Source organism: Argiope bruennichi, chromosome 10 (assembly GCF_947563725.1).
Source record: "Argiope bruennichi chromosome 10, qqArgBrue1.1, whole genome shotgun sequence".
NCBI lineage: Eukaryota > Metazoa > Arthropoda > Arachnida > Araneae > Araneidae > Argiope > Argiope bruennichi.
In genome coordinates, this window is record NC_079160.1 from 12,194,584 (window position 1) to 12,221,062 (window position 26,479).

At 32.4% G+C, this 26,479-nt stretch overlaps 1 protein-coding gene across 8 annotated transcripts in view; it reads left to right on the forward strand.

Moving 5' to 3' along the window:
- The window catches only part of LOC129987863 (plasma membrane calcium-transporting ATPase 2-like), a 219,064-nt gene that overhangs the window by 110,056 nt on the left and 82,529 nt on the right, over positions 1 to 26,479 (forward strand). For all 8 annotated transcript variants that reach the window (XM_056095830.1, XM_056095831.1, XM_056095832.1 and 5 more), the window contains one exon: positions 13,054 to 13,131. The gene's annotated coding sequence lies outside the window, so the exon portion shown is untranslated. The remainder of the gene's footprint in view (positions 1 to 13,053; positions 13,132 to 26,479) is intronic.

Genomic DNA, 26,479 nt, shown 5'->3' on the forward strand with positions numbered 1-26,479 from the left:
TAAAGCCCAAATAATGTCTCCAGAATTTGTGACTTGAGATTGAATCTGAGGCATTTGCTTCCAGAATATTGAATGATGTTCGTAAATATTAATTACATTCGTTTCTGGCTGCATACTGTATGATATTCAGGTGCTGTAAATTTAATGCAACATCTCTATATAGACTATTTATAACAGGCAAATTTTTATGTAATCTTATATATTCTTTGATAATTGTCATCGGATTAATAGGACCAGGAAAAAAATTACAGAAAAGAAATGTAGCTCTAGTTAGTTTTTAGCTCTAGTTAATTAATCGCATTCAGATGAATCCTTTCATCTTCAGCAAATTTGAGGTCCACTTCTAATGTAAATGCTCATTTAGAAATAAAAAATGGAAAGGGAAACGAAAATTGTACGTTTAATGAATTTCGATCCACAGCTCTGATGAAATTCATTTCTCTTTGCTATTGACCAATTAGAACTGTTCTTTTTTCTTTGAATAATGAGTAATTGTCCTATTGTCTTCTAAATAGCAATGCAATTTTGTTTAATATATATATTTGAATGTATTATGTGTTTCATTAGTGTTATTTTAAAAATCATATTTTATTCTTTTAATATATATGCCCCATGTGCCATGTCTATTGAAGATTTGAAAGGGAATAGTTGTTATCACTTTATAATCGACTCCATTTCACTCAAAACATGAAAAGGAGAACGCGAGTTTCGATTTATATTTCGACAAATATTTTGGGTTATGTCTTCCAATGAAAATCGTTAAGATTAGTCAGAAATTCTAGTGTTAGTTATCGAAACAACTAATAAAATGTAAAAAGTTATATGAAAACGGCATCATTTTGTATATTAAGATAATGAAAAGTAAATCTTTTTTTTGTCTCCTTATGTTTTAAATCTAATTAAATAAAAGTCCATATTTTAGAATTCTCAATGTGAAAAAATCCTTGATAAGGAAAATGTGTGATGTCACTTGAAAACCTGAAAATAAATGTGAAAATGTATCCTTACGTGAGCCTGATTTGCCCACATATATATAAGAATAATGTATATATAGACTAAATTTTATATTTTGCTTGATTTTAATATTGGTTAATTGTGAACGATTATAACTGCTTAAATATTTTTTGGGCCGATTGTGCAACCATTATCTCAGTTTGTTAAATATTCAAAGGAACTGCATTTGTCAAATATCTCAGCCTCGAGATTTTAATAAATCCCCACATTTTAGACTGTCCCGAATTTGGCGAGGAAAAAAAAATTTTTTTAGGACTGTCTAATCTGTAAAAGGATAACTATGGAACAAATTATATGTCTGATATGTTGAACTTGGGAGTTTGGAAGACCTGAAATGGATTGATTAACTTCTTAGTTGAGGCTCTTTAGTTAGTTTAAACTATTAAAAGTTTTTTATAGGTATTTATAATTAGGTAATTAATTAGTCTATTGGAATAATTTTCTCTGCTTTCTGTTGGGAAAATTTCAATCGGATGTCTAGGCTTTACCCAAGTGCAGCAAATCAATCGGAAATCCTTGAAGAACCTAAAAAATTCCTTAAATGAAAATTTTATATTGTTGATTTCTTATTGTAAGTTATTCTCAATTCTTTATTATAAATATATTCTTAGCTTTTTATGATCAGTTGATCCGATTTTAATGGCCATTAAAATTTTCAGTTGAATATTTTGAGTCAATTGGCATAATGGATTTCTCAACAAAATATTTTAATCTTCAAATTTTGATATTTATAGAAATAAAAATTCAGAAATCTATCATTCTGCTCATTATAGTTTACATTTCCCTAATTCTCTATCATCGCCCTTAAAATTTGAACTGGTTTTGAAAAAATGTTTCAACAAAAGCAGTTTCTTTTTAAAATAACTTCTTTTTTTTAAGTACAGAAAATCGAAGTGTTAAACATTATAGTCTTATATGTACTACAGAATATTTTTACTATACTGGAAATTATTAATAATAATTTCTCTGATTCATCATAAAATTCAGCTTCCAATTATGCCTCAATCAGTTTATGTTCGTATGAAAAAATTATGAATTCTAAATTTTATAGGTCTTCATTTTTATGAATCATAATAGGTAAAATATTTAGTGACCAGAATGGACGGAATTTTGAAGCTTTGAACATCATTATTTTCAAACAATCGGCCATTTCATTATTTTAGGCGAGTCTGTTGGCGAAACTCCAGACGCAGATTGGCATATTTTCTTCAAGACGGTCCATTTTCAGTGGTCTAAAGGCGGGTGTTTTTATGAAATAGATTTAAGTTTTATTTTTAAACAAATGTTAGTGTCTTAAGAATATTTTATTCAATATGACTTAGAAACCCGATGATATCAATAAAAATTTAAGATTTGTCTTTCATCTTAACATTTATTGATTCAAACTTCATAAGATATGATTCTTTTTTTCATTTAAACCATTTTTCATATTATGTATATCCTAACACTAATGGTTTGTTTAAAAATTGTATCCCGTTTTCAACCTTTGTCAGCATGATGATAAAGCTTTTTTCTTATGTACATGTAACATGTTCTTGTAGGGTAAGCTTTATTTTAATTTTGTAAGAAATATATATGCTTATGTTAGAAATACACATGGAAAATATGTTTAATATTTTTTGAAAATTAAGTATAAAAAGAATTCAACGACAGAAAAATGGATGTCTTTGAAAAGGTAGTTTTTTGAATTTTAATACAATATGAAAATCAATTTTGTTCTGCAAAATTTTTTTGGGGCAAATGCCAAAATCTGACTTAATTTTTAATTCATTGAAACTGTAATTAAAATTTCAAAAAATACATATTCCCACCCTTCAAGGTACATAGGTGCCACGTTTGGTATTTTTAACCATTTAGCCTGTAAAAGTCAACACACGGACGCACACGCTTTCATCCTTATTATTAATAGAAATGTATGAAAGTTATTCTTGATTGTTTTTACATTTCAAAGCAACTTGCATTAAAAAAAAAATTTAGAATTATTTTGTTTCGTACCGGTGGTGCAAACTCGTGTCGCCCTCACTTCTGCCGGTTTCCGCTAAAGAGAAAAAAACAGTGTGTCACGCAGTTGCGGTCCCGGCGGGTGCTAGCGCGATTTTAATGAGCCGCGAGTTGTGACACCTCGCGTCTGTTCTTCGTGGCAGCTGTCTCTTCAGACGGAAAACATCCTCTGATTAATAGCCACGGAAAGAAACGGATTCCGTTTCCATTGAATATTTTCTGCTGTTGAATCCCGTTTTGAAATCGAGTCATATATAACGTGTGCACTTGCACAAGTTGTACAATGGATGGCCCTGTACTCCGCAGATAGCTGCGACAGTAGGCGTGGATTTCTGCTGATGTTTTCATTTGATCCTGAATGGATTCGTTCTATCGGTGCCGAAGAATTGAGATTCAAAGAATGATTGCCCGGAGTGATTCGTAACCAATGAGTGTTTGGTATAATATTGCCATATTCGGAGCATGTTGCATCCTAAAATAAATACAGTTTGGCGCAGCTTAGTCAATACCATGGCTCTTGTGCCAATAAAATCCAAAAAAATCCAAAATCCAAAAAAATCGGAGCATGTTGCATAAAAACCTGCATCCTTCAAAAGAAAAATTGCATCTGTAGTGTGTGTGTGTGTGTGTGTGTGTGTGTGTGTGTGTGTGTGCGCGTGTGTGTGTGTGTGTAATAATATAATATTGTGGTACATTAAGGTGTTATCTATATAACATGTTAAGGTTTTATCAAAAAGTTTCTCAAGCAAAAATGCCACTGGAATTTTAATTCCCTTTCGTAGTTTATATTGTTCAAAACTAGGGTTTCTCTTGTAATTCATTAATAATGATGAATCTATATCATAAATACCTTTGTGTTTTTTTTGTTTTTTTTGGTCGTCTAGATAGTTGGGCATTTTTGGTAGATTCTAGTTGCAGTAATATATTGATTATATATAATATTTCCATTGAAACAGATGAAAGTCTTAAGTTCTTAGCTGCTAGTTCAGTAATCTGATTTATTTTATTCCTGATTATCAGTCATCCTGAATACCTAATTCTAGCTTTGGAATTGAAAACAAATATTCGGCCTTCTAATTTTAATGAGTTATTTTATTTAACTTTGATTAAAGTTTTCATGAAAAGATATTCTACAAGCATATTGAATGTTATATTTAATTGGGGCTAATATCTAATCTGTCATTTCTCAACCCTTTTTTCGTTTAATATACCCAATGAGATGGTATTTTTAGTATTAACGACAAAGACGTCAGTATTTTCTTGTATTCAAAAAGTACCAAGTAAAAATGTGTTAATTATAAGTGATTCGACTACGTAATGATAGCTTGCCTTTTTTACCGCGTGTATGGGTATTTCAAAATAATTACTTGTAAAAGAAAATAGGTCAAAGGAATTTTGTGTATGGTTTTCACATCAAAATTCAATACTTGTATCATATTTTGAACCAAATAGGTCAACAGAAAAAACTAAAATGCATTCACCATTTCTTTTCACTATTCAATGACTATTATGTAAAAGTGTACAGGAAAGTAAGGGTGAGGGCACGCCTTTAATTGTGAACCTTATTATTCAACCAGCGGGAGTGATCTCTTCAAAATTTCATTGCATTAGTGTACTGTAGTTGCGAAATATTACCCTTTGGCGTGAATTTATCATTTTTATTGAATCTGATGGATCTTTCGCGAGTGTTTTTGGCCATTAATCCGTGGCATGCGGTTAATAGTATTCTAAAATCCAATTTGCGTTTTATGTGCGTTTTTTCTCAATTAATTGAAACAAAAATTTGGTGCAACCACATACCAGTTTCATATATTTTAAGTCATTCCGTTTTTCAACTATCCTGTTCTCATATTTCTGAAAGTCCGGGCTGATAGAGGCTCAACCCTTCGTTGGATTTTGCTCACATTTTGAAAGTGTCTACGCTATAGATTTAAATCTGTGTACGAAATTTTATCCATCCAGCTCTTTTCGTTTTGTGTTAATCGTATTTACTTATACGTAACAGCCGGACAGACAGATTTCCTCTGAAGATATTATGCCCATAATTTGATAGAAATCTATCAAATTTGGTGTAAAGACCATGTACCTAATATCGTCTAACTAGCTCAAAACGATTTTGAGACATCTTTGTCATTGACAGACAGATGGGCATTTTTCGAAAATATGTTTTTCGAAGACAGCAGGGTCTGCAACGTGGAGATTCGTCAAAATCTCGATTTCTAATTTTTTGACCTTTACAATACTTCGGATACAATAAAGTAAAAATACATGTTTTTTTTTGTTTTTTTTAAATAAAAATTTGTATAATATTCTGCGGAATCCATTCAACGTAGAAGATCTCGGAAAATTTTTTAACTATAAAAAACAGACGGGATGAAATATTAGTTATATGATTTCATGATGAGTACACATGAATTAGATCGAAGTAGGAAGTAAAAATTCAGTTTCTTGACGGTAAGTGAATTTAGATCATGGTGTTTAATGGGATTTTGGACATTAGCGTGATTCTTTTAATATGCCTAAAAGGATACATAAGTATGCCGATCAAGTCCTAAATTGAAACTCTCTCTGAAGGATGAAACCTATTAATTATATATTTTCATGCTGTAAGGGAACGTCCTAGAACATCATAGCTTTTGATTCTGAAAGCTATGATTATAGAAAAATTTGTTAGATGAATGAAGAAATTTTGATTCTATTACTTCTGTCCAATAGAAGTAAACTAATATTTCATAAAATTTAAAAGTTACTCGAAATTTTTTTTTAAGAAAATAGTTTGGATCGATAGTTAAGTGTTAATGGCTGAAAGCTAATGGTTAAAAGATTAAGCTTATTTTGTATCTTGCTTAAACCATTAAGGGCTTCTTCTTTGGCTTAACTCAAATGATTGCAACATATAGTTGTGTCTTTACGCTGTTGAATGAAAGCTGCTCTGCCGTTATTTCTTTTTGTTTCCTTGTAATTAGTTAAAGCAATTGTTCGTGATAAATGATGTTACGAAAGTGTGTAACTGTTGATCAAATGATGAGGTTAAAAATTGTTCAGAAGTACTGTTTTGTTTTCCTTGACGGGTTTCCAGCTGCTGGCAGCGTATCAAGTTTGAAACTGCCGTCAGAGTTTTTAAAACAATTAAATAGTTAAACTTTGGAATCTATTCCGCTGTTCTTTTGCCAAATATTCTTCCACCTCCGAATTTCCTGACATGATGCGCCAAATTGAACTAAAAATCTCTGCTTGAGCAGGCCGGGCGGCCAACTCCCAAATGAATATTTTTTCTGGAGGTGCGACAGAATCCTTGGAGTTCAGGTCTGTGAATATTGAATGAATCTGTCTGAGAAAGTGGGCTGCAGGCTTGATTATTCTCTTTCCAGCCTCCAGAAAGAAGAAATGATTTTTTCCCCCCGTGCTTCGGGAATTGGCTCGATTCCAGGCGACTGTCAGAAGACAAATAACAAAATAAAAAATATATATATATAAAAAAAACTCCGAGATATTTTTTGAGCTTGAGTCTATTTTGACATTGACCTTCAGGAGGACCATTACTGTGTCTGTTTCTGATGGAATGAAGCATATCTTTAGAAACGAATAAAAGGCTTCGGATAAGTTGAAGGTGTACAAGAGTTGATCATGGAAATGGCAGGAAGTTGCATCTGTTGTGGCTTTTTTTTTAAAAAATAATTGTTAGGGAGGAAAATTGTGCATATAATCCGATTACTGGCGGTATTGGCTTCTTTCAGATTGAGAGGCCGTCTTAAGAATATTTTTTCTTTTTTCCTGTTTATTTCGATGCCGTAAGCATTTAAGGCGATTTGTTGTTCGAAGGAATTTTTTCCCGACAATCTTTAGTTCTAAAATAAGAAATAGAAATTGAAAAAAAAAAAAATGAATTATTTATGATTAAATGAAATTATTATAAAAGTTTATTTTTTTACAAGTTTACTTATAAATCTTTGTTTTGAAGCTGTTTGAAGCGCATGCAACTTTTTAGAATATTGTTAAAATTCTGTTTTACATTATTTTTCTATCACATTAGAATGAAATTGATAGGATAATCAAGGAGCTATATTTCCGTTTGTATTATTAATAAATTAATTATCATTAATTTTACTCTTATGTATGGTATCCAGATGCGTATTATCAAATATTTTCAAATACGCATGCTTGGATTTCAAGTTTACTATTCGCCTCAAGCGACCAACTGTGTCGCTGTGAATATTGACTACATTGAATTTCAAATAAATCGTTTAGTTTGAGTTTAGTTTATCGTTAGTCACGATTCTGTCAAATTATTTGACATTAAAGCCATTTTGTTTTAATTGTCTTACATATATTCTATTTGCTATGTATTTAAACTTTTCAAATGGAACCAGTCTCGTAACATCGAATTGCTATTGAAAACATAAATGACTAGAAAATATCTCTTCTATATTTCGCAATATTGCAACTTCACTTTTTGTCTTACAGACTAAACAGATATTAAATAGTTACGGTAAGTGAATTTAGATCAGGGTGTTTGATGGAATTTTGGACAGTAGCGTAATGGTCTTAATATGCCTAAAAGGATACATAAGTATACACTTCTTCTCTAACGGATTATACTGAAAACAACGATTTCCGTCCACTTAGGCGAAAAATAACTATAATATGTAGATAGATCACACTTTTGTATTAGAAAAAAAAAAAAAAAAAGTTACCAAGATCAGCCAGCACTCACTCTCATTCATTTTCCCATTCGCCTCGGCGAAGTTAAGCGCATCGAAATGTTCGAGAAAATCGGGTTTCCAGCTTTATTTTGTTGTTGGGGAGCAGTTTTAAAATATGTGGCTTAGTACTTTATACAAGTTGAGAAAATCTCAGAATTGAGAAACCTCATTTTGGGTCCCAGTTCTTATTCTGTTGGAAGTCCATTCATTTTTCTTATATTTGCAATATGCTAAATGTATTGAACTGTTTACTTATATGAAAAAATAAGTCGAATGAAAGCGTAGAGGATAGACATGCTTTCTCTAACAGGTGCTAATGACTACTTAGTAATTGTTCAAGTCATTTTTCAGAAATTCGTTAGTTTTGTCCATTATAGTGAATTAAAACTGGGATTTTTGCTTCGATTAATGTAGTAAAGAACTTCTGCTAGCTTTTTATTTAAATTTGTGATCCAATTTCCAGTCAAAAGATTTAATATAAGTTTCATATATAAACTTCTTAGATAATGCATTTAGAGAGCAAAGCAGACTAGATTAATGCACTTTACAGAATAAGCAAAGAGCTTCCGAAGAAGGTAGTATTGTAATGAACCCTTGATTTCAGAACCATTTTTCTATTAATTTTTCAATTTTATTGTAGCACATTGGGTAAGTTTTAGTCAGAATAAGATCAGGAAAAGAGAATTTAAAAGTAAACCTTTTAAATTAATTTAAACAATTTAATTTATAATTTTTTTTTTTTAATTTTTGTGTTTAGCTTGTATCTGTTGCTTGCTGTCGGAACTATGCTCTGGGAGTGCTTGTGTTTAATACCATCGGAAAAAGTCATATTAAGAAAGTATCGGCACCGTTTAAAGGATACTTTTAAGTACCGTCGAGATATAAAGAGTTAAATTCTCAAGACTGTAGAATTCGAAGAGAAAATTGGTTTTTCCTGTGAATCTATTTTTATGCATCTCGATTTATTTTGTAAAAATGAAACTAATTAAAAAAAAATCTAAAATGTAGAAGTTGGTTAATTCGTTTGAATTATTCTTTTTTTAATTGGAAATATATAAAATAATATGTATATTATTTATCCAATGGTTATGTATAATTATCTGCGAGCATGGTTTATAAGGGCAATTTTACATTATCGCCAATTTATGACACTTACCGGGACATATATGTTCAATTGATAATAATTTAACATGATCGAATTCGAAATTCTTTAAAAATTAGATAAGTGAGAATTTTAGAAGCTGCAATTAAGACGAAAGATTTACAGAAAAGATCTGTTTTGTGATCTTCACCTTGGTTTTTCTTTTTTAGGTTTAAATGACGACATTCGCGAAATTTTTTCTATTCGTCTAATAATTAAATTGATTGTCGCGAGGAAAAGAACTAGCAACTGACATCGAACATCTATTTTAAGCGGAATAGAAATTATGATACAGAAATATCTGTGATCGAGAATTAATTATCCAGTCAGCTAAAAATAGAAACTAAACTTCATTCAGTTTTTTTTTTTTCCTCTATTTTCTTAAAAATTTCTTCATCAAAGTAATCCTCCCTCCCTCTTTTCTAACAGTCTATTTTTAGAATTTTTTTTACTGTGCTCTAAAGGAGTTTTTTATATGCATTTGCATTTCGAGGATTAAGAGATTGGAAACTAGTTTGATAGCATTAAAGAACAGCATCTCAATTATTTATTTTCCGAAAACCGTGTCGTTGTAGCTTTGACTTCTTTCTTCTTGACTAGACATCTGCAGCTACACGGTGTCTCTTTCGAGCTAAATTTGTCGAAATGCTTGCTGGATCGAAATTGTCCTGGTCTATTGGATGGCCTTTTAAAAGCCGAATCTGTGTAAAATGCCGCTTTTCCATCCCAGTTCTGAGCGGGGAGGGGCAGGCAGTGAAAGGTTAAGAGCCGCGGTAGCGAGCAGAAAGCGCCTTCTGGTGGGGGCGCACCTGGTGGAATCCCTGGGTCTAAAAATAGCGCGTCTTGCCTTCGTCAGGAATCCCATTAGTCGAGTTCCGATTCATAAAGGGATTACTCGGAATTGTCTTCAAGAGTGCTCTCGCAATTATGGTCCAGAAAACACTCGGCCTTGCAGCGTTTTTGCAAGGAGCGAGAGATGTTCGAAAAGTCCAAGCGCTGTTGTGCTTCCATAAAGGTCTTCCCTCTTAATACACTTGGCACAAAAACACTTCGAGAGATTTAGCGATACAAATTCTCGGGGTAATCCAATCCCACATCAATTCTGCAGTTGGGAAATTCCATTTCTGGTATGTAACTGCGTGCAATTCTCTGGAGTACGCGGACAGAATTCTTCTCATTCCATGACAAAACAAATCTGGAGACTCGATATATTACCAAACGTTGGCATTCTCTTTGATTCCCTCATCCCCTCTTTTCTTCCGTTCTCTTTCTTTCGTTCTTTTTCTTTGGATTGACGTTAATTTCTTTGATTTTTTTTTTATTTTATATCGAAAGACTTTTTTATAATAGACGAGATTACTATCAATGTCGAAAAATTAGTTATCTACTTTTTTGAGATTTCAGTTGTGGTCGAACTTACTGAAAACATATTTGTGTCAATTCGTTTTGTATTGCCTTGAATTCCGTATCGAAAGATTTATACATAAGTAAATCACTGAGATAGAAAGAACATATTATAAAGAAAAAGACGATATATTTTAGTAGTGCGGGTTAAATTTTGAATGTTTTTAATAATTATTTATTTTTAAGAGTCAAATATTAAATTCTTTTTTTTCCCAAGAGACAATGGCACAGTGGAAGCAATTTCATTTAACATAGTAATGGGGGGTCCATATTAATTATTAAAAAATTTCTAATTTTCAATGGCTGTCTTGCGTGATAGGTTTGTATAAAAATAGTTTTAGAGAAGTTTGGATATTTGCCAAAAAACCGTTAAATAGTTTAACAAAATAGTTAATCAGGACTTAATAATCATTTTAAAATTTCGAAGAAGGTATAACTTATACCTTTACGCGTTCTTTTGTCTGTGTCCGGTCATGAACTATTTAGAGTATTGGAACGATTGCGGCAATTCTTATGAACCTGTACTCCGGAATAAGAAAATTTGAATGCTTGCTGTCTGTTTTCATTTCTTTTAAAACCGAAAAGCTACTTGGAATTTGCATGTTATGTACTGGAATTCCACTTGCTTCTGCTTTTTTGTATTTCCTTGCTATTAAAGTAATCATTGACATTGATGTTTTCGTGATTTTTGCGGAAGGCTTATGCCGAATCTCTTTCCTTTTTTTAATTGTTCGATGAATATTTCAGCATTGGTGAATCGGATGCTATTCTTGTTCACGTAAGGCGAACGTCACTTGCTTTTGTTTCTGGCAATCTTGCGGTTTCATAATCACAAGAGATATATTTTCGTATCCAAAATAGATCTGTGGCTTAAACGAAGAAAAAGAACGGAAGAGAGTTTCATATTTTTCCATTTGGAAAGACATAATTGCTGCGTCTTGCGTTATTCATTTTTTTATAGTGTTTGGACTTAAACTTACTGCTCATTCTGATGTTTATAATACCAAAATTATTAGTTCTCATTATTTGTTATTGTGCAATATCCATTAATGATATTTGTATTCTGAAACGCTCTATTATGATATTTGTAAAGAATAGCTGCCCTAATGTTTTGTTTAATGATGCCATTTTTAATTTTCGCTTAAAAATAATTTTTTAAAAAATATAGTCGGCGATTGGTAACATTGCATTGTATAATTTTTTTAAAAAATTGTAATTTGGTATGGTTTAACATTTTAAATCTTTTATTGAACAAGGAAAGGAAAGAAATATTAATCTTCGTTTATGCAGCTCATATCATTAAATGGCACTTTATTTCTGATACACAAGTCACAGATTCGTTTTCTCTTTTAAAGGAAATCATCCAATAAAAAGTCCACAGCATCAGGATATCTGACATAGCCCTCTGACGTGGGCATGATTGCATGTAAAATAAAATGAGGGCAATTCATATATATCCCGTTTTTGGAATTGAGAGGCAAGAAAATGAGCCTGTTACTGAAAGTTAGCATATTTCCGTGAATGACGGTTTTAGCAGTCCAATTTTCTTTGGAAGAATTCTCCTTAGATCTGCAAGAACCAAAAATGTGCAGTATTGTATTAAATTCATTACTTTTTGAGCAGTAATTACATTTAAAAAATTTAATCTGGAATATTTACTCGAATTGAAGTAGTGAGAAAACTGCTGCGAGTTACTAAATTATTTATACAAATTTAAACGGAATCATTATAGTAAGGTGAATATCTTCTGCATTCAATTCTTGTAAAGAAAACGTTTCTTGTATTACTATTCGTATACTATAAGTACATTGCCGTATTTGGCTTGAGTCATCTTAAGCGCAGAGGACCAAAAAATATGTTACTAATTAATGTGTTAAAGTTTTCTGGAAAGAAAAGTTCGAAATTTTATTTCTTTGTCCGGATTGCTTTCTTATTTAAAACTTTATTCACTTGAATTGTTTAATATTTTATTTATTTCTAATAGGCCGCTACGATTTCATTAAAATAGTGGAAGCTTTTTCTAAAAGAAAAGCACGAAGAAAGAAATTGTATTAGAAGATATTTAAGATGACTTTGCAAAATTTGGCGCAACGTTTTTTTTCATGCAATTTGATCTTCTACAGCTCTGAATGAAAAATATAGCGAAACTCAAAGATTTTAAAATTAAATGCATCTTTTTCAAAATAAACTATGTATATGTTTAAAATCATTAGGAAAACCAGAGAACTGGTTACCCAGCCACTGGTCCGATTTTGTCAATTTATTATATAATATGAAAGTTCATGACCTCTTGATGATAAAATACCATTTGCCGCTGGTTCCATACCAATCTTTATTTTACTGAGAATTCACGAAAACACTACTTCGCCCTACCTTCTTAATGGAAAAATAAGCATGGTCGAATTTTTCACAGCCCCATTTACGGCATCGATTTTACAAATTCTTATTTCGTATGAAAATTCATGATATGTAGATATAAGAGGGATTTCTCCCCCGCTCACTCTATTTTCTAAAGATATTGAAAAATATTGACGTAGTTCTCGGAGTATTGGTTATTATGACTGCTGAAGTACTTGTTAGTAATCGGATATTCAAATGATACTCCGGCTAGAAGGTTAATTTACAATAAAGGCGCCAATTAGCTTCAACTTTTTTTTTCTGTCACTCAAAATGAATTACTTATTTAAAAAATCTTAAATTTAGGATTAACTAACTGGCTTCGCAAAGTTGCTTTCATTTATAATATTTACAATTTACACATAATATTTATAATTTTATTTCTTTTTGTAGGTATTTTCATTGCGGTCCTTGTCCTTATAGGAATGTGAGGGCAGGTTTTCAAATCATCGCTATGCCAGCCACTGAAAGGTGAGTTTTTTTCTCATTATCAGGAATTCAGATTTATTGATTGATTTTATCGTGTTCGTCGGTCGTCATTTCCATAGACTCCTCTATGATATGGTCCCACATTGTAAAAATCCCGGAGTACTAAAAATGTGTCAGCACATAAGTCTATTATAAATAATTATGCTCTACTATGGCATCTTCTATAAAGCGTATGCAGGGACTTATTGCATTTTGAAATGCGATTTGACAATCGCAGCATTACGCATTCCATTTTTTCTTATTCCTGTCATTCCATTGTCTTAAAAAGAAAATACGGTTCGATCATTTTTGATTCTCAATGCCAATCCGAACTGAAGAATTCGAATTCTAACTTCAAATCCTACCACGACTTGAAAATATAAAGTTTGTTTAAAGATGAGAAGGTAATTGTTTTAAGATGCATATATACTTTGCGGAAATTTCTGCTGGTGAGGAATTTTCCTTTATTTCGGCGAGCAATAATTAATACTTTGATTGGTAAAATTTCTTAATTTTTCTCAGCTACTATCTGGATTTCCTATTATGCATGTAATTTTGGCGATAAAGCCTGGATTTTGTCTGGCCTGAAGTTTGACCATAGTGGTTGAATATTTCGGGATGGAATGTTGTGATGTTCTGTATTTTGAGCAAAAACAGAAAGGTAACAATAAGGAGATAATAAGGTTGTTTCTGTGGTATGAAATGTTGAATATGACCAGGTGGTATTTGGTTCTTTGCTTTTAAATCGAGTGTCTTTGCTTTTTGATCCAGTGTCTTCAATTATTCCTCTGATTTAAGAGCATCAAAAAGGTAAATCATTTGAAAAATTCAAAACCATATACTATTGGCAAGCGGGAGAGGAATATTATAACGAATTTATGATGATGTTTCTCTGTATACCTAGTCTTGCAGTAAAGAAGAAAGTTCTACAGATATGGCTATTGGTTGCTGAATGGATGCCGGGCCAGTGACTTCCGGCTTAGCAACTATTAAACGACTTAGCAGTGAATCCGACAACAAAAATAAAAAATCTTTGCGCTATCTCCATTGGGTCTCGAATTCTTACATTTGTTGTAGCATTTTCGGTGCCCTGTCTCAGAAACTATAAAAGCAGACAAGTAGACGAGTTGCAAGTCTAGTTCAGAGAGTAGTTGATCGAAATCTGTATTTGGAATATTAGTCAGCGGAGCGCTGGGTGCTGATGCGGTTGTTTATATTTATCTCTTTTGTTTAGAATAATGTATTCTTAAATGTTACGGAGTCTGTAGGATTTTTCGTTGTACACCCATTGAATGGACTTTCAATAATATGGAATACATGTTCAAATATATCCAGCTTTTATAGGAATTACTTTTTTTTTTTTTTTTTCAAAATTCTTGTGAAAGGTTGGACAAACTAATCTTGCAGTAAAAACAGAATGTTTGAACTCATATTTTACAGTGAAGATTTGATCACGGGTGCATATAAGGGATCGAATAGGAATTAAAGAAGAACTCGCCTAATTTCACGGAAAGATGGCGTTCATTCTGTTTGTCTTGCACAATACTGACATGCATTTTCGTAAAAATGGCATCTATATTTCGGACAATGAACAATTTAATGAACACTTCCAAATTTGTTTTTCTTTATCATGCAGAATCTTCAACCAAATAATCAATTTACGAAATGCTTGACCAAGTATAAGCGAAGTATTGCATTAAAATTCGAAATAAATACTGTAATCATTTTAAAGAAATAAGGGTAATTTTAAAGTGTGCATGTGCGAAACGTATTTTTCTTTAGAAATTTTGTAGCCAGAGATATAAAGCATTATATAAAATTCCAGTTGAATGCTATTTAAGATTTAGAAAAATATCTTCAGCAACAGAAATTGTTGTCAGCTGAGTTCTCTGAGTGAAGCTAAGTAAAGAGCAGTTTTCTACAAATTTATGTCTTTAAAACCTGAATCTTCAATTATATTAAATTATTTAAATGTTAAACATATTCTAATTACCCCTGCACGTTAATCGCAACTGATTAATCCCAAAAAATTCACAGATGCACTTTTCAAAACAGTCCATTGTAACTAGAGAGAAGTCACTCAAAGTATTCGGTACCTTATACAAATTGAAAACAATGCATATTTTCTAAATGAATTAATTTTCGATCTAAGATTATGCTCCTGTAAACTGTGCTCGAGCAAACAGTCTCAGTCGATGGGTCGCGAACATCATTTTCACTTTTATGACATTTATCTACTGACATGCGTAGCACGTCGTTGGCGATTCTGTGACAAAAGCGTGTCAACGTGCTTGACATGTCCCTCCACCGCACGTGGTTAAGAGCATTAAAGGATTAATCTAAGAGCTGCTAAGAACTCGAATCGCAGTTTCATAGAATATATTTTGGATTAATTGGAGCGTCGTATTCGGGTTAGACCTCAACGGCCCACGTGATTGAACTTACTAATTTTCTTTTGTGGGAATAAATGAACAAATTCTATAGAAAATTTTTGATATGTGGATTACTTATCTCGCAGGCCAGCAGCTGATGTTGATATAAAGGATGATCCTATTTCATAATAACTGACGCATCAGTAGTGTAAACAAAACATAGAGGTTCTGGTTGCTTATTAATATATATTTAAGTTACATAACATTACAGTTTTTGTGCAAATTGTGTGAATAATATATGTTTTTACTATTTATAATGCCTTATTTACTGAAATTTAAATTAAGTACTATTTAATTTATAAATGTGATGGGTTAGTGAACCTATTTATCGCATTCATATAAGTCATTATGCATATTTGAGGTATCAGATTTTAAGAAAAAAATTGCAGTTAGGTCTTTCTGCACCATTTAGTTTGTCTTGGAAAATAACTGAAATTCAGGTCGCTGCAATGCCGATATTTTTTTGAATCTTAATAATATATATCAAAATTTACTCCGCCCCGCAAAGCATACGGAGATCGATGCAGGCATAAATATAAAATATAAGTAGTAATGAATACAAATCTAAAATATAAATAGTAATCAATACAAGTATAAAATATAAATAATAATCAATACAAACTATAAATACAAACCACATTTAATACAGTGAATATGATTTAAATACAAATAAGTTATATATACAGATATCTATAATAAGTAACACAATATATATACCCTTGCAAATAAAACGTCTGTCGTCTCACAAAACAATAAATCATTACATAATCAACAAAAATAATGTAATAAAAAGAAATTTAGAAGCTAATTACTTAAAATCAGAATAACCTACTCCCAAAAAACATCAATTGTCTTATGAAAATGTCAGCATTTCCTTAGCCGTAATAATTAGCCCTTCTTTGGTAATAATACGTCTAAATCCATAATCTTCAATATATCATAATTCGTCAAAAAATATTTCATTTCTTATATCTTTGAACGTGTTACATCCATAGATATAGTGGGTAACTGCATCCTTATCATGTCCTCAACGACAGTCAACTTTTTAATATTTCTTTGAATAGACAGGAAAGTTTCCATGGCCACTGAGAAGTTGGTTTAAGTAAATATATCTTTATATTTCCAAATGTTTCCATAACATTCCTTTTAGTCGATTCTGGGCATGAGCCCAAAAATATATCTTACTTCTACTATGGTCTCCCGGTCAGTGGCGGACTGTATCTGAAAATATTGGTTGGTAAGAAACAATAGTTCATTCACAGCTGATGCTGTCAATCACTTTTTATCAAGAATGATTAAAATGTTCGAAAGTACATGAATTGTAACCAAAAGATGTATTTATAAGTTCTGCAAAATAAAATTATTTTGCATATCGGTATTTTTCACGTTAAAAATATTATACACATTTTTTTTTTAAAAAATACATTTATTTGCATGCGTCTTAGTGTACTATTATCTAACATATTTTTACTTTATTTCAAATGAAGCTATACCACATACCCAATAACAGCTAATTAATGTGATTTTTTTTTCCACATAAGAATTTTGCTTAATAATACGAAGGAATTTAAGTAGATATTTTGTGATCCTTGCATAGTTAATATTTTATTAATTCAAAGAACTAAAATATTTTCATTCTGATTGATATCGGATGCATCATTTAGCAAGTAAATATAAAATCTCGGCATTTGGCATGTTGCATGATATTCGTTAGCTTTTAGGTAAAACCTTTGTATGCTATTAATAAAAAATATTGGAAGGGTTGTGAAAATTCATTTTTTAAAGAGTTTTTGTAGCTTTTCGAATATATCTGCTATTTTTACGAAAAAGCATGTAAATACTGCGCATAGCATACAGAACTGTTGATGGAAGCTGCAGATTGTTATCAGATTTCTGTGTAATGGGGGAGTCCAGATTTTTTTTAACACGTTGACTGCCGCATTATGCGCCTGTGAATTACAAATAATATGTAACTGTACCAAACCATCTACTTATTAGATGACCTCTTCTCTACTATAATTAAGTGATAATCATCCAACTAAGAAGGGGTCATCTAACTAGATAGAGGACCCGAATATCAGGCGTGGGTCGGGACAGCGAACGCGTTAAATCAGTGTCTGATCGATGTCCTATATGCTTTTCTGCTCTATATCCATTATATGTCCACGATATGAAGATCATAACCGAGTCTGCATTGTAAAATGCGAGTTTAAATATATCCTTTACATGGTCGAAATCTATAGGCAGTTCATCCAATTTTAATACAGAAATTCGAAAAAAGAAGAAAAAATTGTAAATCCAAAATATGTAGATATTTTTTAATCATAGTGCAAGTTATTTATAACCATGCCATGTTGACTGCAGAATAGATGCTTTTGGTGTGAAGTTTGCCTGCTGCTTTGAGTGGTGGAGCGAAACTCATTAACGTCCCCACTCCGTTGTGCCTCCGATCCCTTCCCTTCCTTCCCCAGCTTCCCTTTTGTTCCTGCCGGAGGAAGAGTTCTAAAGATAGCTCCGGTAGATGACAGTGCATGTGTGCGCGTAGGAACGGTTCTTTTTTGGGAGGAGCATCTATCTTTCTCTGAATGCTTTCTGATCGCTCTGCTGAGACGCGCTTTCACGTGTCTCGTGACTGAGAGAAATTGAATTGTTGGCTTTGATGTATTTGGCACGATGACTTTAATGTCTTTAATTTAAAAAAAAAAATCTAAAAGTTTATTTCATAATACATTAATAGATAAAATCTGTGTAATAATTTTTCATTAAATATTGGCATTCTCTTTAATTAGCTAATTGTTTTTGACGAGCATACTCGTCAGGAATAATAAGTAGTGACAATTTGCCGTTTGAATTACAATTTTAGTAAAAACTCAAGCATATTCGAAAATTTCAAGATGTTTAAATTATTCTGAGGCCAAATCGAAATCAAAGTAACAAACAGAAGATTATTATGCTTAGTACTATGCTTTGCTCAATACCATTTTATAACTGCAAATTAAAATCATAATTTTTTTTTGTTTCTTTTCGTTCATATGCAAAAAATGTATATTAATTTAAGTAAAGAAATGCGATTATTGAAATTTAAAATAAGTCATTTCATCACAATATAATTTCATATCACGCATACTCTGTGTTCGACGAGTAGACTAGTCATCGCTACATTTTTGTGACACAATTTAGATACGCATTTTCCGAAGAGGTCGAAACAATGAACTGATTAAGTTTCGCTTATTCCATCCATTTCAAACGCATGCTGTTATGAAAACAAGCGTTTAATGATACATCCTCTCGATCTTTCTTTAGTACGAAATTAATTTAAAAAATTCATGCCATGGAAATGGATTGCATTCTTCAGTAAAGTAATTTGATGATGCAATGCAAAGTGTCTCTTATGTATTTTTTCTTTCTAATTTTCAGTTCACCTCCATGAAAGTTTTTTTTTGTTAATTTCTTGACAACTCTGAATGCATTAATTTCTTGACAACTCTGAATGCAATCCACATCGTATAACCGTTAGAATATATGCTTATGAATGGTGTCATTTTCGCTTTGTTTTCATAATTATCTATATATATGTCTTTCACTTTTATAGTATCCGTTAACGTACGTGGCTCAGAAGCCATTTTTATTACTTATTATCGAATGGCAACAGTGAAATTTAAACAAACCATCATATCAATTTCAGACTGCTTCAATGAACGTTTTTACAGTTGTATTGAATTCAACGCTTTTGAATTCTTAGCTAACTAATGGGACTACAAAATATATTTGAAATGTTCCGCTGATAGTTAGCTATGCTGCCAAAAAGTGCTTTGAATCACAGGAAAAAATAAAAGAAATCAACAAATAAACTTAAAAACAAAGTTTAACAGAGCGCAAAACATAGACTTTGCCGTCGGCACCAAATGTGCTATACTTAAGACTTGCCTACGAAAATTTATGCTAATATCTTTTTCAAAAAATTACCTTACAAAAATACCCTATGTACAATTTTCAGATTTAAAAAAAAAAATTAATATCAGTTTTATTTCTCTAGAATTTTCCCCTTAATTTTACTATTCAGTTTTAATTTCCACTTAGCTGATTGAATTGCATTCGTGTTTTTGAATCTTATCAAACAACAAGATAAGTTTTCCTTGAAATTCATTCCATTATCGTTTAAAATTCTAAAACCATCAATCTGGATAAACAAACTAGTCGCCAAAGGCGGCTAGTTGTATATAATCATGATATTGTTTTCTCTATTATGCTTTATCGGTGTAGTGTTGGAATTGAAGCCATTATTCTCATTGATTTTCTCATATGCTTAGGTAATTGCATTCCTTGATCGTATAATAGGAGAAATAGGGACAAAAGTAGCAAACACTTTAACATTTCAGCAAGTTCGCAGTCTCCTCTCACCCGACTTCCGCGATATTATGACTTATATAAAACTCCTATCATCCTTAATTTCAAGTTGAAAATAATTTTGTTGCTTTAAATAAGGCTGAGGCTCGCATCTTCCACAAGAAATCATCGACTTTCGACCAACAGACATGGAGGAAACCAGAGAGAGTACTGTCATCGATTTCCTCGTATACTCAGACAATGTACCATTCTCTTTTCTGCCTCCTTGATTGTCTTGTCTTGTTTGCTTAAGAATCTCTTGAACTTTTCGCAAAGGTTGAGAGAGACGTTTGCAAATCTCGGAAGGTCACGGAGTCCGCAAACGGGAGTGTTTCCCCCCTTGCCCTTCCCCGGACTTCCAGCAGTTAAAGACACTGTAAACAGCATTTTCTGTTTCGTTGTACGCTGAAGAAAAGTGAGCTTTAATATTTGGCGTTTTCCTTTCGATTGGATCCAAATCTTAACACAGATCTAAAATTTCGATCCCAAAACCACATAGCAAGTTTATCTATTTCACTGTGTTATCGCGTTCACCTACTAGCAGATCTATGAATAATAATCTCGTGGATGGACTTTTGGCCCAAAATTTAATATATGCATTTCTGATAATACTATGTTTCCAATTTCATCCATCTAGCTTTGTTTTTGAGTCGCCGAATTCGAAAGTTACACTCAAACTTTTCAGTGAATTGCGCACAAAATTTGTTTCAAATCTACAAATTTGGTATTAGTATCACATATCAAATTTAACCCCTCCTCTTCCTGAATGCGTGTTTTACTTATTGTCATCAGGCAGAGAGATGTATGCCCCAAAATTTATTATAATAAATAATAATAAAGTTATTTATTATTATTAAATCGAACTCGGAGAGCTTTAAAATGTAAAGATTCATAAAATTTCGAATTCCTAATGACGAGTTCGACTTTTTTTGTCGATTACAATATGTTCTCTTTATATGCTAGAAAGGAAAAGAATATTAACTGATGACGGAATTTAATACGTTTCTAATTGTTTTCCCTGCCGTTTCGTTAATGATGCTACATCAATAACCTTTGGGGACTTTAATTTTAAACTTTTATATAATGTCAAATGTTATAACTACGCTCTTGCTATAAAACTGTAAAGAATTTCACAGAATACTAATAAAATAACATAACCCAAATTGTGATAATGTTCAGTCCTGAACGACACGCAGTGTGTTTCCAAAAGTGTGTTATACATTTGCTTGCAAAAGCAGATTTATAACACTTTCTTGAAGTTTGAAAATGAACAGTGTAAAAAAAGTTATATAAAAAGTAAAAAATGCATAAATACTTTTAAAAGAACAGTGTTTAGAAAGTGTACAAGACGCCAAAAGTGATTTTATATTAATAAAATTGCTTATTATAAACTGGTTAGATCCCACTATTTTTAGTTTAAATGGAGTTCGATTTGATTCATTTGAAACGCTCCTGTCTTCGAATTCCACTCGAACAGTTTATGTTCATTACAGATTTGCATTAAATTTGTATACTTTCTTATACAAATCTTGTTTAATGATGCATACATACCCTATATAATGCTGTTCCTTGATGCTCGAAATATATCCATCACATTGTAAGAACATCAACTTAAAGCGTTGTCATTTCACTTCAGTCGCAACTATTTTTCGTTCTGTTTTTTACAAAGAATATTCATTTTTTTTACTTTCTCGTATACGAAGTGTTGTAATCGTCAAAACATTCGAGGTCGAGATTTTGGTGTTTGTCCACGTTTTAGACCTCAAGAAACACATTTCTGGCATTGTCTGTCTGTTCGTTCGGATATTTATCTTCTGTGCCAAAGATAACCCTAAAACGCTTTCAGCTAGAGGGGTGGAATTTGTCACATGGTCTTTACATCGAATGTGTAGATTTCTATCAAATGATGAGCCGACTTCATCTATTCGGATGAAAATCTGGCTGGCTGTTCGAGTATAAATCAACACGACAGATACAAAAAGAAAAGATCTAGATGAATAAAATTCAATAAACATATTTTGCATCTATATTGTAGACATTTATAAAACTTTGAACCCATGCCAATGACCGTCTGCTAATCTGTACTCTCAGAAACATGTAAACAAAGTAACTCAAAAACGCAATGATTTAAATATATCAAATTTGGCATGTGTTTTTGTGACTACAAGTGCTGTTCTGTGTCAGATGTTTATTTCAATCAGTTGTAAAAACGCGTTTAAAAACCTAATTCGATTTTAGAATATTACTAACCACATGTCATCCTTGAATCGCCGAAAGATGCGTCAAGGACCAAACGGTAGAGTCAGTAAAAATACCTAATTTACGCCGAAGATTAGTATTTCATAACTATTGTAGGTCAATGTTATGCAAGATGTTTTCTGGGATAATATCTTTATTAGAGTACATGCCAGAAAGTTTTGGGGCCATCATTCCCGCTGTTTTAATGAATGATCTTGATGTCCATTCTACACGTTTTGCAAATTTGAAAAATAATTTATTTTTAATCGTTTAAAAATTAAAGACTATGTTCATTAAAATGCTTGCGTATTAATGAAGGATGCTTCCTAAGGACTGACACCTGTCTGCCATTTTCGCATACCGCCTCTTCAAATTTTTGGATCTTACTTTTAACATTGTTACTGAAATTAATAATAATTAAAAGAAAAAAAGAACTGAGCGTTTCTACAGAATTTACAGTTGGTTAACTCTGGAATAGTACAGATAGTTGCACTCTATATGCAATTAAAAAAAAAAAAGGGAGAAAAAAATGAGAACCTCACAGAAAAAAGGGGTGGCTGGATCTTTATTCGCTCTTGAAAGAGGAGTTCTGGATGCTACTAAGGTAAATGAATGGGAGTTCTTGTGAGGGTCCAATTTAGAAATCACAAAAAGAGAATGAATTTAACTGGCTAATTGCTCGGAGACTTTCTTTGCATTCATTCGAAAGCAATGCGTAACGAGCCCGGAAAAGACGATAAAAAAAGTCCGGCATTCCGGACGTCATTAAACGCTCTCACCTTCTCTCTTATTAAACCTCTTTCTCACGCTTCATAGTCATGCCTTCGGTGCAAAGTGGTCATTAATATTCATATAAATGTGTGTGTACGATATATAATATCAAATGCGAAAAATAGATTTTAAATCGTGTTGCATAGTTTGTGATGATTTGATGGCTTGAGGTTAGAATTGAAAGGTATCGGACAGGTCTATAGTAATAATGTCGATCAGAGTCAGCTAAATATGGCTATATTTTGTTTTTTCAAAGTATATTTCTACTTAATATTATTTATTACAACTTTATTATTTCTTTGTGGCATGCTTTCCATTTGTATTTGTCTCTCTCGCAACAAATACATTGTGAGAGAGGCTGCCTGAATTGGGAGATGAGCTTCCAACTCGTCAGATCCATGCTATAAAGTGCCTATTAACCACCATTGTAAACATGATTGCATTTTATTTTCTGCATCTGGTTGAACCCGCAAAGTTTTTCTTCTGATGTTGCAATGACGATATCGTGTGATAGTAAAGGACGATATTTATGCTGTGAGATTTTTTTACTGTCATTACTACCTGTTATTTTTGGATAGAGAGAGATAAAATTAATAAAATAACTTCGATATTTTATTATTACCAGCCTTTATATTGTGCACTTTCTGTGCTTATCTAATTTTTTTTAAATGCTCTTTATTTTATTTCTTGATAGTATACGTCTATCGAAATTAGAACGTTTAGGGAAGTAGGATTTTTGTACCTTAAAAATATAATTTTTTTTCAAAAATTCCGTTGTAATAAATTATTTAATGATCGATTTCTGAAATATCTAAATATATTTATAGGTTTGAAAAGAGGGCTGATAAAATCGCTTAAATAGTATAGCAGTTGATATTCATAAAAACTGGTATTTTAGATAATTTATAACATTTTTAATAGATGAATGTTCAATTAAATCTCTTATGCGTAAGCTGATGTTCGATTCCCTTGACAAAATATCTGTATCATCAGATTGTCACTTATTCTTTCTCCTTCAACTTTCAATAACGGAAGAAAACCACTTGCTAAATATTCTCAATGTCATGTCAATACCATATCATCTATTATATCCGGAGGTCAAGAACCATGACTCATCCCTCAAATCGGTAAATGGGGCCGCGGTGGCCTAGTGGTAAGATCTCGGCTTCGGAACTGGAGGGCTTCCAAGTCCGAGACCTGATTCCACCGAAGAACCGCCGCGTAAGCGGGTGTGTTAATCCACGTTAATAGCACGTTACATCCGTCGGAGCCATACGTCCTCCCGCTGGTGTGGTGTGGAAGTTTGGAGAAGGGGGAAACTCAGGTGTCGTTCTTATCATCTGACCGCGGTTGAAAATTACTAGGTACGGCCCATAATAACCCTGGTGTTACTTTAAAAAACGGTATGTTAATATAACTGAACTAAACTCAAATCGGTGGCTTGATCATTTTGTGAAAATTAAAGTTCGTTTGTATTTCAAACCGTTTCTAGTATTCGTTTTCGAATGACATTTATTAAAGCCAAATATGATTTGAATATTTACCTATTCTTCATTAAATTGCAGTTAACAGCGCCGATTATTCTCTCCCGCCTCCCTCCCCCTGAGCCTAGATTTCTTAACTCGTTTTATTTATTTATTTTTTAATTCTCAAAGGTTTCAGCTTGACAGCAAAGATTTAACCTACGTGCTGGAGTGCATACCAAAAACCTTAGACGTGTTCAAGAAGTGTATCTGGAATTGCGTATGCACTTTTTAAAGAAAGCATCATGCATTACAACCGTTGTTTGCATATCAACTCTGTGTATTATAATCCCCGAAATAAAGATTCGTCTAAGAGAATTACTGCTATCTGATATTCTAGAAAAAATTTTATTGAACGTAATCATTCCTTCTTTTACTGGAGTGTACGCACAGAGAATTGACAATTTCTTTTGTAGTTACAGATTGTGTTGATAATTGTTTATGCGGTCTAGTATTTGCAAATTTTAAAAGTTCACTTTGTGAATATGAATGCTTTTATTTTTAAAGAAATTCCCTTCGAAAAAAGTCAAGTAAAAAAGCAAGAAGTATTTATTTCCTGTGAAATGATTGAAAAGTATTTCTTATATTGTCGTAGTGCTCTGCTATGGTTCTTGGCAGCCTTCTACTTTCTCGGTCAAACCATAACAAACTAAACAAGTATTTAAAATATTAGATATAAAAGAGTGGCCAATATATCGTAAAATTCTGTAAACTTGCGTTTATGGGTTTGCTCTTGTTTTGGAAAAAGTGTCCCCAGGATTCTTGTATTTTATCCAAATGTTATTAACTCTTACAACAATTTCTTCCATGGAAAGCAATGGAGAAAAATTTTAAGAAATTATTCTCAATATTTTTTTTTTTTTTTTAAATCCTGCTAAATGTTAAGAAATTTCTTGCAGTGCATAAAACACCTTTTCCTATAAACTATAAACATGTTAGATATCAACTGACTTGGGTTTCTTGCCCTTGATTTTTTTCTTCCTTAATGGCGGAATTCAGCTATTGTATGCTGTTGAAAAGTAAAATCCGTTTCAAATACAATTCAAAAAAACTTTTGCACTGTGATCTGTGAATGGATAAAGCAATAATACCACTTGACATTATCGCATTTAATTTTTTACGCAAATTGTTAATTGAATATCTTGTTTATCATATGGAAACGGTTTCCTATCAGCTTGCTGAAGTTGTCGCAATAACATTCACGGAATGAATTCTATTCTTTCAATATTTGCAGGCGCATTTGATTTACCAAACAAAAGGAATTCATTTGGCTTACGCAACGCTTTAACTCTGCTATTTTCTTAGTTGCCTATTAAGATGGATGATTCTGCTTTCTTGTATGACTCGATGGAGTTTTTCCATTTGACATGAGGCGTGTGTGGTAAATAAAGCGCTGTTTTCCCCTTTGCCTCGCAAATATTTCATTCCGGTAGAACGATCGCATGGAGCCAATAGGATTCGCGAGGCGTCACTGACAACATTTCTGGAAATAATCGTATTTTTCTGATGGTTGGCTGAACTTTACTTACACCGTGCCATCGTGACAGTCGTTGGAATGCAGTTCGTCTGCAAATCCCGAATCTGGCGATCCGGAACAAGCAAATGCTCCGCCATCATCGGGATGAGCCTACCGAAGTCGAATCTCGTTAACGTCAAATCACTTGATTCGCCTATATTTTCTTGGTGTTTCCGCAACTCTTTTTTTGAGAATAAAATGGGTGGCTTCAGGTTTAACTTTGACTCTTTCGTTATTAGGGAATTTCAAACATGTTCATTAATCCTCGTCGATACCACCCAGTCTATGTCGCGAAATTGTTACCAGGTCACTAAGATTAATTTTTTTGAATCTGACTAAACAGCAGTGATCAATTCGCAGAAGGAATCGTGCTACATTCTTTCCCTGAAAATGCTCAAAGGGGTATTCCTAAACGAGGTAAAACGTTAAAAATCATCAATTCCCCGTGAGTTGAAATGGATCTCACGGTTGCTGCCTTTAAGATT